This window comes from Thermobia domestica, chromosome 4 (assembly GCF_964235325.1).
Source record: "Thermobia domestica chromosome 4, izTheDome1.hap1.1, whole genome shotgun sequence".
In the NCBI taxonomy this organism is placed as follows: domain Eukaryota; kingdom Metazoa; phylum Arthropoda; class Insecta; order Zygentoma; family Lepismatidae; genus Thermobia; species Thermobia domestica.
The window spans coordinates 125,067,397-125,079,873 of record NC_137457.1 but is presented as its reverse complement, the minus strand read 5'-3'; positions in this window follow the sequence as shown (position 1 = coordinate 125,079,873).

Below are 12,477 nucleotides of genomic sequence, written 5' to 3'. Positions count from 1 at the left end.
GATTTTCTATTATTTTTTTCCATGACTGCATTATCTATCCCTTGTGCAATTCGTCTTACCACTGCCTACTGAAAGAAAGAAAATACTATTCTTCGTTTCGCAAAAACCCATGAAGCTCTTCCCAACCTCAGTGTCCACATTTCAGCAGGTGACGCCACATAATGCTTGGTGTAACTACATGTTTGTGCGTGCAAGTGCCCTTTCTCGTAATAGCAATTATTAGAGCACTTGTATTGAAGTGTTTCTGGGTATGCTATAAATCACTATTACACTATTGATTGCATATAAAAAAATTGTTTATATAATAATATGTTGACGTGGTTTAGAATTTTTGGTTACTATATAAGAGAGTAAAAGTGACTCATCTATCAACATAAAAACATACTACCCAAAACGTCAGTAGGAGTTATTCAAAGAAAAATTAAGGAAACAAAATGCGAAAACACAAACGAAGAAAACAAGGTGACACACATAACACATAACGTAAAACAATTGTTTTCGAAGCACAATGTATAACTTTATTAAATGCAATAAATATATTAAATACTGTAATGGATGACTAGGCTAATCAAATGTGCTGTGACACGTATCTCGAAGAACCGGACCAGTCGAAAATCTAGGGAGGGTAATTGCTCCTTACCTTTCTCACCCACTGGGAGCGCACATGCTATAGATGGAACATAAAATGTGAAGACGAAACTCTTTTACTATGGATGGAACGTTTACTTTTAATACGTAAGCTAAGAGAGGTTAGAGGATTCACAAATATTTTTCCGAAAATAAATTATCTTACGTTAGGAGGGTGAAACCTGGCATGATATTCAAAAAAAGTAATTGAAGATGTATTGATCATTTTTAGAAAATTCCATTCTTGAATAGAGGAAAGGCAGCAATTTCTACATTAGAAATGCTAAATCTTTCATGTGAAATTGTCAAACATTATGACTCACTCTAGCTAGATGTTTAAAATTCTACAGTTAAACTCTTAATTAAAAATAAGGGAATATAATTGCACGTTTTCGATAATTCTGATTCTTTCTGCATAAAATGCTCAATGTCAGCATTCACTTAAGTTCGATGCATGAAAACCTATTTATAAACTTTTAATTGAAATAATTAGAAAACATGTCCCAGCATTTTCAAAATTCCACTCTTTAAGGAGACAATTTCTAGATGTAAAACAATGTTCGATCCGTATTCAAAATACGTCCAATGTAAGGATTTGATTGAATTGAAGGTATAAAATTTGGTATAAAAACTCATAATTAAATATAGATAAAGATGGTTGAAGCATTTAGAAATCCTTTTTCAAAGGGAAAAACAGGGGCAACTTCTCAATATTCAAATTTCTGGTTTTACATTCAATAAACGTTTCCCTTCTTGTGCGAAGAACGGGAAATTCAACTTATTTTTCTCAAATTTATTTTTTAGTAAACATGTTTAAATAAACACTTATCAGACTAATTCATTTAGCAGTACTTCGAATTTTGGGGACCAGGAAGTGTTTTGGGTGGCGGAGCTCATTTTCATCTCCCCAGTGGTTACATAGCTGTTGTGTCACTCCAGAAACTTTACTGTGATATACGACCCCCTTGTACTCTGCTATGCAACGGAAAAACACAGAAACGCTAACAATGTCTCATAACATTCAAAGTGAAATTATTGAAATTAAATATATAATTCAATTTAACAGAGTTAGAAAATTTATTTGGGATCACAGTAAGACTGCCGTTAGATAAAAAAACAACTTATTATTTCTGCCAGATCAGTGATCATGTTTGGCTCTTTGTGTTGGAACTTAGCATCCCTTTCAGAACAGAGACAATGTAAAACGTACATGTACAATTTAACGTAGGATTCGGAACATGTTAATTCCCACAGGAAGAGAACCCTGGTCGACCGCACCCAAGGTGGTTACAGATATCGTACACCCACAATTAAACCCAACTGCCGAATTTGCATTCTCTACATTAAACTTATTAGATTTTTGAAGGCCTCCAAATACATCCGCTAGCATTTTCTTAACATCTAAATTTATTCATTTATGCCCCTGAAAATTTTTGACAGAACTTCTTTTCTTATATTTATACATCAGATATTTGCATTTTATGAAGTTTAATAACTTGAGCTCAAATATCTCTGCACACATTAACTATCTGTATGTATTATAACCTACATACATACAAGAAGTGCAAGATTGTGGACCCAGCATTTGCTCGGCCTACTACCACGCACTATCCGTAACATGTCTATAATTTTAAGTGAATTCGCATGTTAACATATAATTATACTCGCATTGTGAGCATGAAATATTTCAATTTGAAATATTTCTAATCAAATATTTCAGAGCTTTGAAATATTTCAAAATGAAACATTTCAAACTAGTTTTTCCCTAAGTCCTTTCGAACTAAATCTGCAAAACATAATGCTTCACACATTGCTAAAACCGTAACTGATGTGATGGAACAAGTCGGGTAATAAAGGTTTATTTGCATAGTAACTTATAACGCCGCAAATATGAAAGCAGCATGGAGAAAATTGGAAGTAAAGTATCCATATTTCAAAACTTATGGTGGTGTGGCACATGGTCTGAGCTCTGAAAAAGTAGACAGCCTCAAGCACAGTACTAGCCAAACAAAAAGTGTGAAACGAAATCAAAGACACTACAGTAGTGAATGCAATGTTCATAGAGAAAAAAAACAGTGAAGAAAATTACACTAATTCCAGCTGTGAGTCGATGGGTTTCGCAAGAAATTTTTTTGAGTAGTCTGCTGCCAAAGAAAACCGGCACTAAGAAGTCTGTGTATTGATGAAAAGGCAGAAAAAACTACTATCGAAAACAATCCAGGATCTCATTCTTCAAGACGTCTTCTGGGACAAAATAAGGAACTTTCATAGTTTAGTTGTTCCAATAGCAGACTGGATCACTAAAATCAAAAGCGACATACCTTAGATCAGCAAAGTGTATGAAATGTTTTTCGATATGAGGGAGAAAATTCAGAACACAGTTGCAAGCGCTTCAGGTTTAAAAGAGAAAAGCAAAACATAATGCAGTTCTACGAAGACAGTAATCAAATCCGTCTGCGTCCTGTACATTAAATGTACAGGACGCAGACAATTTGATTACTGTCTTCGTTTGTTAGTGAATATTCCAGATCCAAGTTACAGAGGCAAGAACTTGACCATCGAAGAACAATCGCATTCTCTAGAATATCTTAGTCAAATTACAAGGCTTTATTCAGATGTTGATTGAGAAGTTCTGGCCCAATTTGCACAATACACAATGAAAGAAAAATCTGGTCTAAAGAATATCTGAGGTCTACTGTGTCAAAGGTGTCTCCCCTAACTTCGTGCAATGGACTATATGCCCTTCTTGTGAGTTCATGAACGTTGCAAGCAAAGTTCTTGACCTTCTTGTCACATCTGCTCCTTGTGAAAGGATCTTTGGCACATATAGGAGCATCCATACGAAGAAACACAGCCGTTTAACAAATGAAGTGCTGCAAAACCGACTTTTGTAAAGCATAACCTGAAGTACACAACACTATTTAAAAAGAGATCTGTTGAGAGAGATGAAAAGCTATCTTCTCTTTCGAAGAGGAGTAAACTGAGTACGAGTCGTAATGAAAATTAGACTACGCATATCCACAGCAGAAACAAGTACATGTTCAGTGAAGAAAATGGAAAACCGGATTCAAGGACGAATGGGCCCAATGTGAAGAAGAATCCCACATAATCTGATAACGGGAAACTGATGTCGATGTGCCATATGCAAAGACTGGTGAACCTGATGTCTCTAAAAACAGTGACAGTGCTCATTCTGATGTTTCGAAACATATTAAACGTTAGTTAGACGTGAGAAATGCCGAGTCTGTCGTACTGCCTTAATCATCTTCTTGCTTGGTGACTTAGCCTATAATAATAATAATAATAATAATAATAATAATAATAATAATAATAATAATAATAATAATAATAATAATAATAATAATAATAGGAAGAAGAAGAAGAAGAACCCTATGGTTTCACTGCTATAGCTGCAATTTTTATTGCACAATACCAGTGTAATGTCGGTAGTGTTTGCTACAAGACGACAAATGTTTTGTCTCATCTCTATTGTCTCCAAAACGGAGCTTATTACATATTTCCCTTTGTAACGAGACGAGAAACATGACAATTCTCGGTTAGTTTTGAAGAAAACAGGACAAATTTTGCGAGTTTCATAGGCGACATTGCTTTACGGAAATATTCGTTCTCAAACACTACTTTAGCTTTACATGATTCATAGTATAAACACTTTAAATTGATTGTTCGAACATGTAAAACAGCATTTATCAACGTTAAAAGGTACGCAAGTTATTATCTAAATATTCCAATAATAAATTTGGGTTAAATGTTATATAATAATCTCCTTTATTCTTCTAGTGACTTGGAAAAGTTTTCACAAATTCTAGACAAAATTAAAGTAGTAAAATCAAGGTATAAATTTTGCACGTTACGCCCATTTACAAAACAAGAAGAATACAAGATCGGTTATATGAGAATTTTCATGTCTTAGTGTTATTGATATCCAGAAGTAGTGAAAAATATTACATCCGAAAATATCGTTAGAATTTTAATATCAGCATGTGTAGGCAGGCAGTTTTGAAAAAAAGAGGGAAACAATTTGTACTGTCCTTAGTTTCTAATACTTACTGTTTAATATCAACGAAAGGGTGCACATTCGTGCTGCTACTGATGAAATGGGGAAAGGAATCAAGACAATTAAATAAACCTAGTTGATTGCATAATGAATTGTGCATTAGAAATCCTAATGTTCGTTAGATTAATTAACTAATTTCTAATTTCATATCTTCTAGATGTATCATATTTCTTAAAGCTCATCATGTGATTATTACTGTATCCAGTAGTAACAATTTCCCAAGATTCATATTATTAATATTTATGTATCTGTTACTCGTTGCAGTAAATCATTATTAAGTATTCTGCCTTTGGGCAAGTCCTGCTGGTAATAAGACTTTTTCCTTTTTCTTCTTAGTTTTGAGTTTGGCCTTGAAATATTTCTTCAACGTTTCTAGATTTTGAGTTTGCTTTATTAACTCCCAGTATTCACATCTTTCAAATAATCATTCATTTGTGTTCTTCCTATTCCACTATTTCCTTAAATATTTCCTTCCATTCAGTCAGCCTTTCTACGAAGGATAGATATGTGTTAGAGGCTTGCCCTTCTCTTCTATCCCTTTTGAATAGTCATTATTTTTTAAACATCTGTCTATGTATCTCTACATACTTTTCCAACACCACATTTAGAAGCTCTCTATAGAGTTCATCCTAAACTTCCCTAACATCCAAGTCCGATACCGCAACCATGAAGTTAAATACTCCTTATATATCGTTTATCCAATTTCTTTCTTATTCTAATATTAAGGCTGCTAGTTCATAGTGGCGTTTTCTTATTGAATGTATCCTTGCCTATAAGTATTCTAGACCTGACCTCATTGGTGCGTACGCATCATAGTTACAATACTTCTCAGATCGATCTGTTCGAGTATTTTTTTCTACTCTGACACGTAAGGGCACGTGTCCACGCTGTATTCTCATGACCTCAGATATTTCTATATTGACTTTAATTCCATATAGTTCCACGTGGTATACTCATGACCTGAGACTTTTCTATGTTGATTTTAATTCCATATAGTTCCCAGTGTCAACTATTATGAAAATCATCCCATGTAGTCTTTCTTCGGTTCTAGCTGTAATAACCGTATCATCTGCAATACATCATCTTTATAATGGTCTCTCATCCAATCATCAAATCTCCGATTCCCATTAACGCTTTCTCCATTAAACATTGACTGTAAATGTTGAATAACTGGGGTGACATACTACGTCTTTGCTTGACTCCTCTTCCAATCTATACACTATTGGTTTCTACTTCATTCAAGCGGAACTTGATAAGTTGTGTATAGTTTTCGAAATTGTCTTCGTTATCTCCAGTTGACCTGAAGTTTTAGAAGTATTTGCAGAAGTTTGTCGGATTGACCTTCTCGAATACTTTTTGCAAGCCTCTGAAGCACAAGCACAATCTTACTTTGATAATTGTCAAGATAATTTCAATACACCAGATGGCACCTCTGGTGCCTTTTCCTTTTGCAATCCAAATTTATCTTCCAAAACATTCTGACGTTATGACTCCTAAATTCTCTGCATTTATATATATTTAGTCATTATACTGGTTAGAAGGAAAATTTGGTAAATCGTAGACAAGCACTATTCGTCCGTGATTTTCCCTTCCGTTTTCCCGTGTTCTTTTCTTTCTTTTTTCTTTGATATCTATTTAAGAAACGGCGAAATATGTGTGCCTATATCTGCTAAAAATTTCGGAAATATGCACTGAAAATATGTAAATATACACTAGAAAGGATAAATATGTAGCAATCAAAACGTAACGTTAAATGAGAAATGTCATTAATTTAGAGAAACAGTTGTATTACTTGAACTACATACACTTGGTATATAATTATGATGCATTCAAGCTACAACACACAACTATGTACCTTTCAGTATCTTTTTTTGACAAAAATGAGCATTTGTCAGTCAAAACATTTTTATACATTGAAAATGCACCTTCCGCAAACAGGTCGTACAGTATTTCAAAAAGCAACGTTACCTGCCGATAAATCTGGAAATTCGTGCGTCGTTGTTCCTAGATACACTTTATTTACATCACACATATATTTTATGCCATTTTTGTCTATGAACTGTGTTTTCCAAAGAAATACTTGTCCGATTGTTCTTGGTGGAGTTTGTTTCATTATTCACTCAAACAACTCAAATGCACTACAAAGTCCTAATAATCGCCCTTATAATCTCGCAATGATCTTCGAAATTGAACTGAAATGAGTTTAAAAACACAAGAGTTCATTTTCAAAGTCTTCAGCTCCTCAAGTGTCCACGGCTTATTCAACACATTTGGCTGCTTAAGGTTCAAACCGCGCTCTCTCTCTCTTATCCTGCCTAGTAGCAAAATTGAATAGGGGTTACAAACATTTCATTTAAAGGTTTTAAGGTTAACGAGGATAGAACTATACTTAAGAAAATAATTTACATCCATATAATGCACATAGTGAGGTAATTAAATACATACCGTATTTAATTATAGGATTGTTTATGCTACGAGCTGAAGAACATTTAACACTTACAATGAACAAAAGAAGTTTCCAAGGGCTCCATCTTCAAATTTGAATTTTTACAAGCTCAGAATTTATTCGAATCAAGACAAAATTTCGACCCACTTAAATTAACCAAAGAGGGTCATCTGTAAATTTTAGCCACTTGAATCACTTGTAGTACGGCACCTTCAAATTCAAATTTTAACTATCACAGAATTTTGTCCAATTTTTTACATTTTTGCACAATCAAGAAAAAAATTGTACCATTAAAAATAATTAAGAAGAACTATTTCAAAATTTGATGGGTGCATTTAGTTTGAGATAGGGAACGTGTAAATTTTGTTTTAGGTGATTTGACACTGTTATTTATATCTTCTTTCTAGAAGGTAACATTCATACATCACTACCAGGAGGACGAATGATTCACTCCCTTCTTGTTCTCCTTTCCGTTGACCTTGGAAAATGTTCTAAATCGACAACAATGAAGCATTTGAAGGTATTGAGTCTATTTATATTAGAAAGTTGAAATTCCGTTTATGAGGAAAGTTTTTGGACGTTAAAAGTTATCAATTTGATCATTCTTTAAGTAACGACATAAATATGCATTAACCTCTGAAATATCCAAATATAAAAATCGGCTATTTTAACACAAAACAGCTGAAACGAATTTCTGTTTAAAGAACATATCAATATCACATCACGAGAAAAAAATGCAAATATGCAAAATCCGAAGTCTACTTATACTTATGTAAAAATTATTTTTACTAGTATTGTTATCACTGTTTGTTACTGTGAGTTTTTAATGTAGAGTATTTAGTCTTTCAACATGCTGATCAATTTTGTTGGCTAAAGGGAGTGAGGCAGTTTAAAAGTAGTACTATTGGAATATTATCAGCATTCGTTTCTCCATTTTTTAATTATGGCAGAAGCCATATTGAAATAAATCTCAAGTTAGAACATGTGGTGTACTATTGAGAAAGCACGGTATATATGAAATCGATAATCAAAGGTGATTCATGTATGTTTTATTCTACGTGCCTATTGTAGACTTTTATTCTTCTTTTTGAAATCCTTATTTCACTTTCTGTTTTGTTAATAAGAATTTGATATATTAACTTAAATCAAAAGGTGTTGTTTGTCAAGTAAAATATTTACTCAATCCTGCTACCAATGAAGTCTGAATATTAAAATGTGCCATCTAATGATTACTTTTCCAGCGATATTCTCAATTTTGTTTGCGCTTGGCGACGTTATAAAATACATACCTATTGGGAATACCTTTCTCAGTAACGCTAACTTTCGTTTTGTGAAAGAGGAAAATATTGTGTTAATCCAACTGAATCCTTATTTTTTTTTTTAAAAAAAGTAGTCTTTTTGGAAGTCGAACTTCTGGTAGTGTCCTAGTAATGGCAACGTTGCCCACCCACAACAACGGTACAGAAGAGGACAATATTCCTTATTTCTTGTGTTTGTAATAAAATTGCATTTGCTTTAACAGTCTTCATTGATATAGGAAGACGAGATCAAACCGGAAATTTGTCACATTTTAGGCAGTACGGTTACCGTTTTAATAGAAATAATGGCATTAGAACTGACTCTTCGTTATTTGTGAAAGAAGCATTATTATATAGTGAAGATAACAATATGCACAATATATTTTCATTGAGTTCTGCTGAGAGAAAGAAAATTAAATCTATATCAGAAATTGAAATAAAGAACTTGTGGTATATAGTATTTGAAAGGAAAAGGGGGAACTTAGTCTGTCTGCCTCTAATGGAAGGGACAATATCATTGCACCTGAAGGTAGTGGTGTGAGAGGGACAACAGGTATTTATTCAGTTGGATTTAGTGCTAATAAGGGTGACGAAGGTGAGTTACGTATTGCTATTTCTCGACCTTTTAAGACGTGTCTAACGTTTTCAACTAAGATCGTGAAACCCTATATAATAACATGGTGAACTTATTTCCAAGGTGTTATTAAAACTATTTGTCTTTTGCGCTAAAAAAATCTCCAGATGTTAACCTACTAATAATACATGCTAGTTTTTTCTTAAATTTTTAAACTACCTCGTATAGTTCATTAATATTATTTTACTAGGAAATGTGACAGCGCTTAACAGAATATTAATACATACACAATTCAGATATTGAGAATCAACAGAGATTATTTTCCCTCTCGTGGCGGTGCTGATCCATTCAGACCATTGTCCCTCACTGATTTTCGAAAAGTTGGTATGGGTAGAGAAACAAGTTGCGAAATGAGAAATGACAACCTTATGTACCATACATCATCTTATATGTGTTTTACAACAAGCCTTGCCAAACAATGAGCAGTTTCATTGTTTTTATTTTTCAACGAGTTTGATCCTAATCTTGATTCTTACGCGGTGAAAAACAAGATACGACAGAGGGAACGCAAAACTAATAACATTATCTTCAATATTTTGCTTTCTAAAATAAGGAATTGTATCATTTCTCCAAGAGAAAAAAGGAAATTAGTCTGGACTCGGAATCAACTGATTAGTTATTTCCGCCTACAGTTAGCAACTATGATTTAAGTTAGTATGTCAGGTTTAATTAACATCGTTCCTCGTTTGCTCATTGTGAGCGAACAACGCCACCTATGAACTGCGGTAAAGAAGTCAACCTCCGATTTGCGTCAGAACAGAAGAAAAGGTAAGAGAAGGCGGGTCTAGAAAATTGTAATGGTGTTTCGTTAAGTTAAACGGGGATTATGTTTCAAAATTTATAAGTGATTTGGAATAACCTAAGATCCGCCTCTGAAGTAGTGTGATATATAGCCTGAAATGTGATAACAAATGTATATATATATATATATATATATATATATATATATATATATATATATATATATATATATATATATATATAACCGTTTGTAAGTGTGTTTGATGTGTCATATTCAACGAGACCGTAAGTATATTCTTAAATATTATTTTTTTAAAATTATTATTCCAGTTTTGGACCAACGAATACTTCAATTCCGAGGGATATATTCATCGAATCACACGTAACTATTATTCGTTGTTATATTAAATTCAAGTTTGGAACAATTAAATATAACATTTTTGACATTAAAATTAGAAAGTCATATAAATTACTATTTTGATAGGAATGATTAATGGGCGTTGAAATGTTTAATCGTTCACACCACTGTTTGAAATTACTGAAACTGGAAGCTTCTATTTAATGTGTTGTTGGTTATGTTTAAAGTTACATATATTTTTTTATTAGTATTATTAGTTGTTACTTATATTATGTTTAAATTGTTAATACTTTTGAAATTTATTGAATATTTCTTTCAAATTGAATCATTGCCTTTAGTTCAGATCAAAGGAAATATTACTATTACCCTTTCGAGAATGGCAATGTACCCGTTATGGCCCATTACTCCTACAGAATGTAACTTCAAAACATAAAACTTATAATTTTAAACGTAATATCTGGGAATATGAAAGAACAAATCATAACATTTGAGATGTGTGCTAAGAATAATATATAAAAAGAAATAAATATTACAAAATTTCACAGAGCCTAGATCACTCCTACCCAATATTGGTATTCTAAGAGTAATCAATATTTTTATTTGTCACTTGAATTTAAGATTATATATATATATATATATATATATATATATATATATATATATATATATATATATATATATATATATATATCCTCTTTTCTACATTGCACTGCTAAACTAAAATGATAAAAAATTATCGCAGGTCCGAACTTGATCTATGTTGAAAATTTGAATGAGATCGGTTTGGTGGTTCCAAAGTTATGAAGTTTTATTTTTATATATTTCTCAGTTCTAATAATAACATTTTGTTCATAGGGGTATTCTCACGTAAAAATCATATCCGATTTCTTACCGTGCATAATTCCTCCTCTACAGCTGCAAATTTTCTTTAACATTTCAACAAGTACTTGATTGGCAACAGTTGTAAATGCAGCTGCAGAGTGTTTGAATTGCTCTAGTTCCTGGTAGGAACACACACATAGGTGGCACTGCGTCTTCATGCACTCCAATAGAGAAAAAAAATAAGTCTGGGCACACACTTTACACTCACAACCGGCTGTATCCCTATAAACGAGCGGAGTCAAAAAACTCGCGGGACCCCTATAAGCGTCCTGTACGTGTGCAAAGTAAATATCTATTCGATATTGCTGGATTTGGTAAAAAATGCTCACAATGCTGCTTCGTAAACCGATCAACCTATAACGATTTTCGGGTTCACAAACGCGCGCACACACACACAATATTTGATATGAAAACTTTATTGCAATACATTATATATTATACACTAGATATGAGTGAATACCAAATAGTTTAGCTTGATTTTCTCTGTATGTCAACAATAAAAGAAATTTTATTTTGTCAGCAGTTTTCGCTTGAAATATTTGGAAAGCGCTTACATGGTGGTAACAAATATTTCATAGATCTTGATAAATATGTATTCGACATTGTAAAAATTGAAACATAGGTTCCACAAATTATATATCATTCGGAAGTAGCAGCTATTTATAACACTTACTATTTACTAGGATTAATATGTAAAAAGCACTTCACTTACACTTTCTTGCCTTGGTTCCTCTTTTCTTGCAAGCAGAACAATAGTACTCGTACTTATAACTAATTATCCCAGAACCTTGACAAAGTCGTCTACAGTGACAGGTTTCAAATGTACCACTTTGCTGCGCTACAAATAGGAAACATCTGAAACGCGCGAAGGAGAAATTTTTAGTGTAGGGAACGATAATATGATAGTGGACACTGTAGTAACCACTATGAACATAACACCATCATGTTACTGATTCAGATCTGGAATCCATTCATGATGACTTATATAGTAACAACAATATCTCTGTGCAATTTTTGAAATAGATACGGATAGTTTTGAGTAGCAAGTTTTTCAAGAAATTATGAAATGGCGGTTAAATATATAAACACTATCACTCTCTTTGTCTTTATCTGTCTCTCTTCTCAATTCATTATTCAATTCGTATTCAGTCTTCTGTATTCTTTTATGTCCTTGGCTTTCGCCCTTCTGCCTCCGTCCATCTTTCTTAACATCTCTTCAGTTACCCGTGGTTTTTTTTGCTGCTTTTTCTATTTTGCCTATGTTATTGTCGAGAGTGTCAATTAGAATATGTTTCCATAATTTCGTATTTTCTACATTGTGTACCATATCGCCAGTTGCACATATTTTTCTTCAACCTCATCTTTGTCATCATTTTTTAGTCATCTTAGTCGCCTTATGTTCCAATTTCGATTATT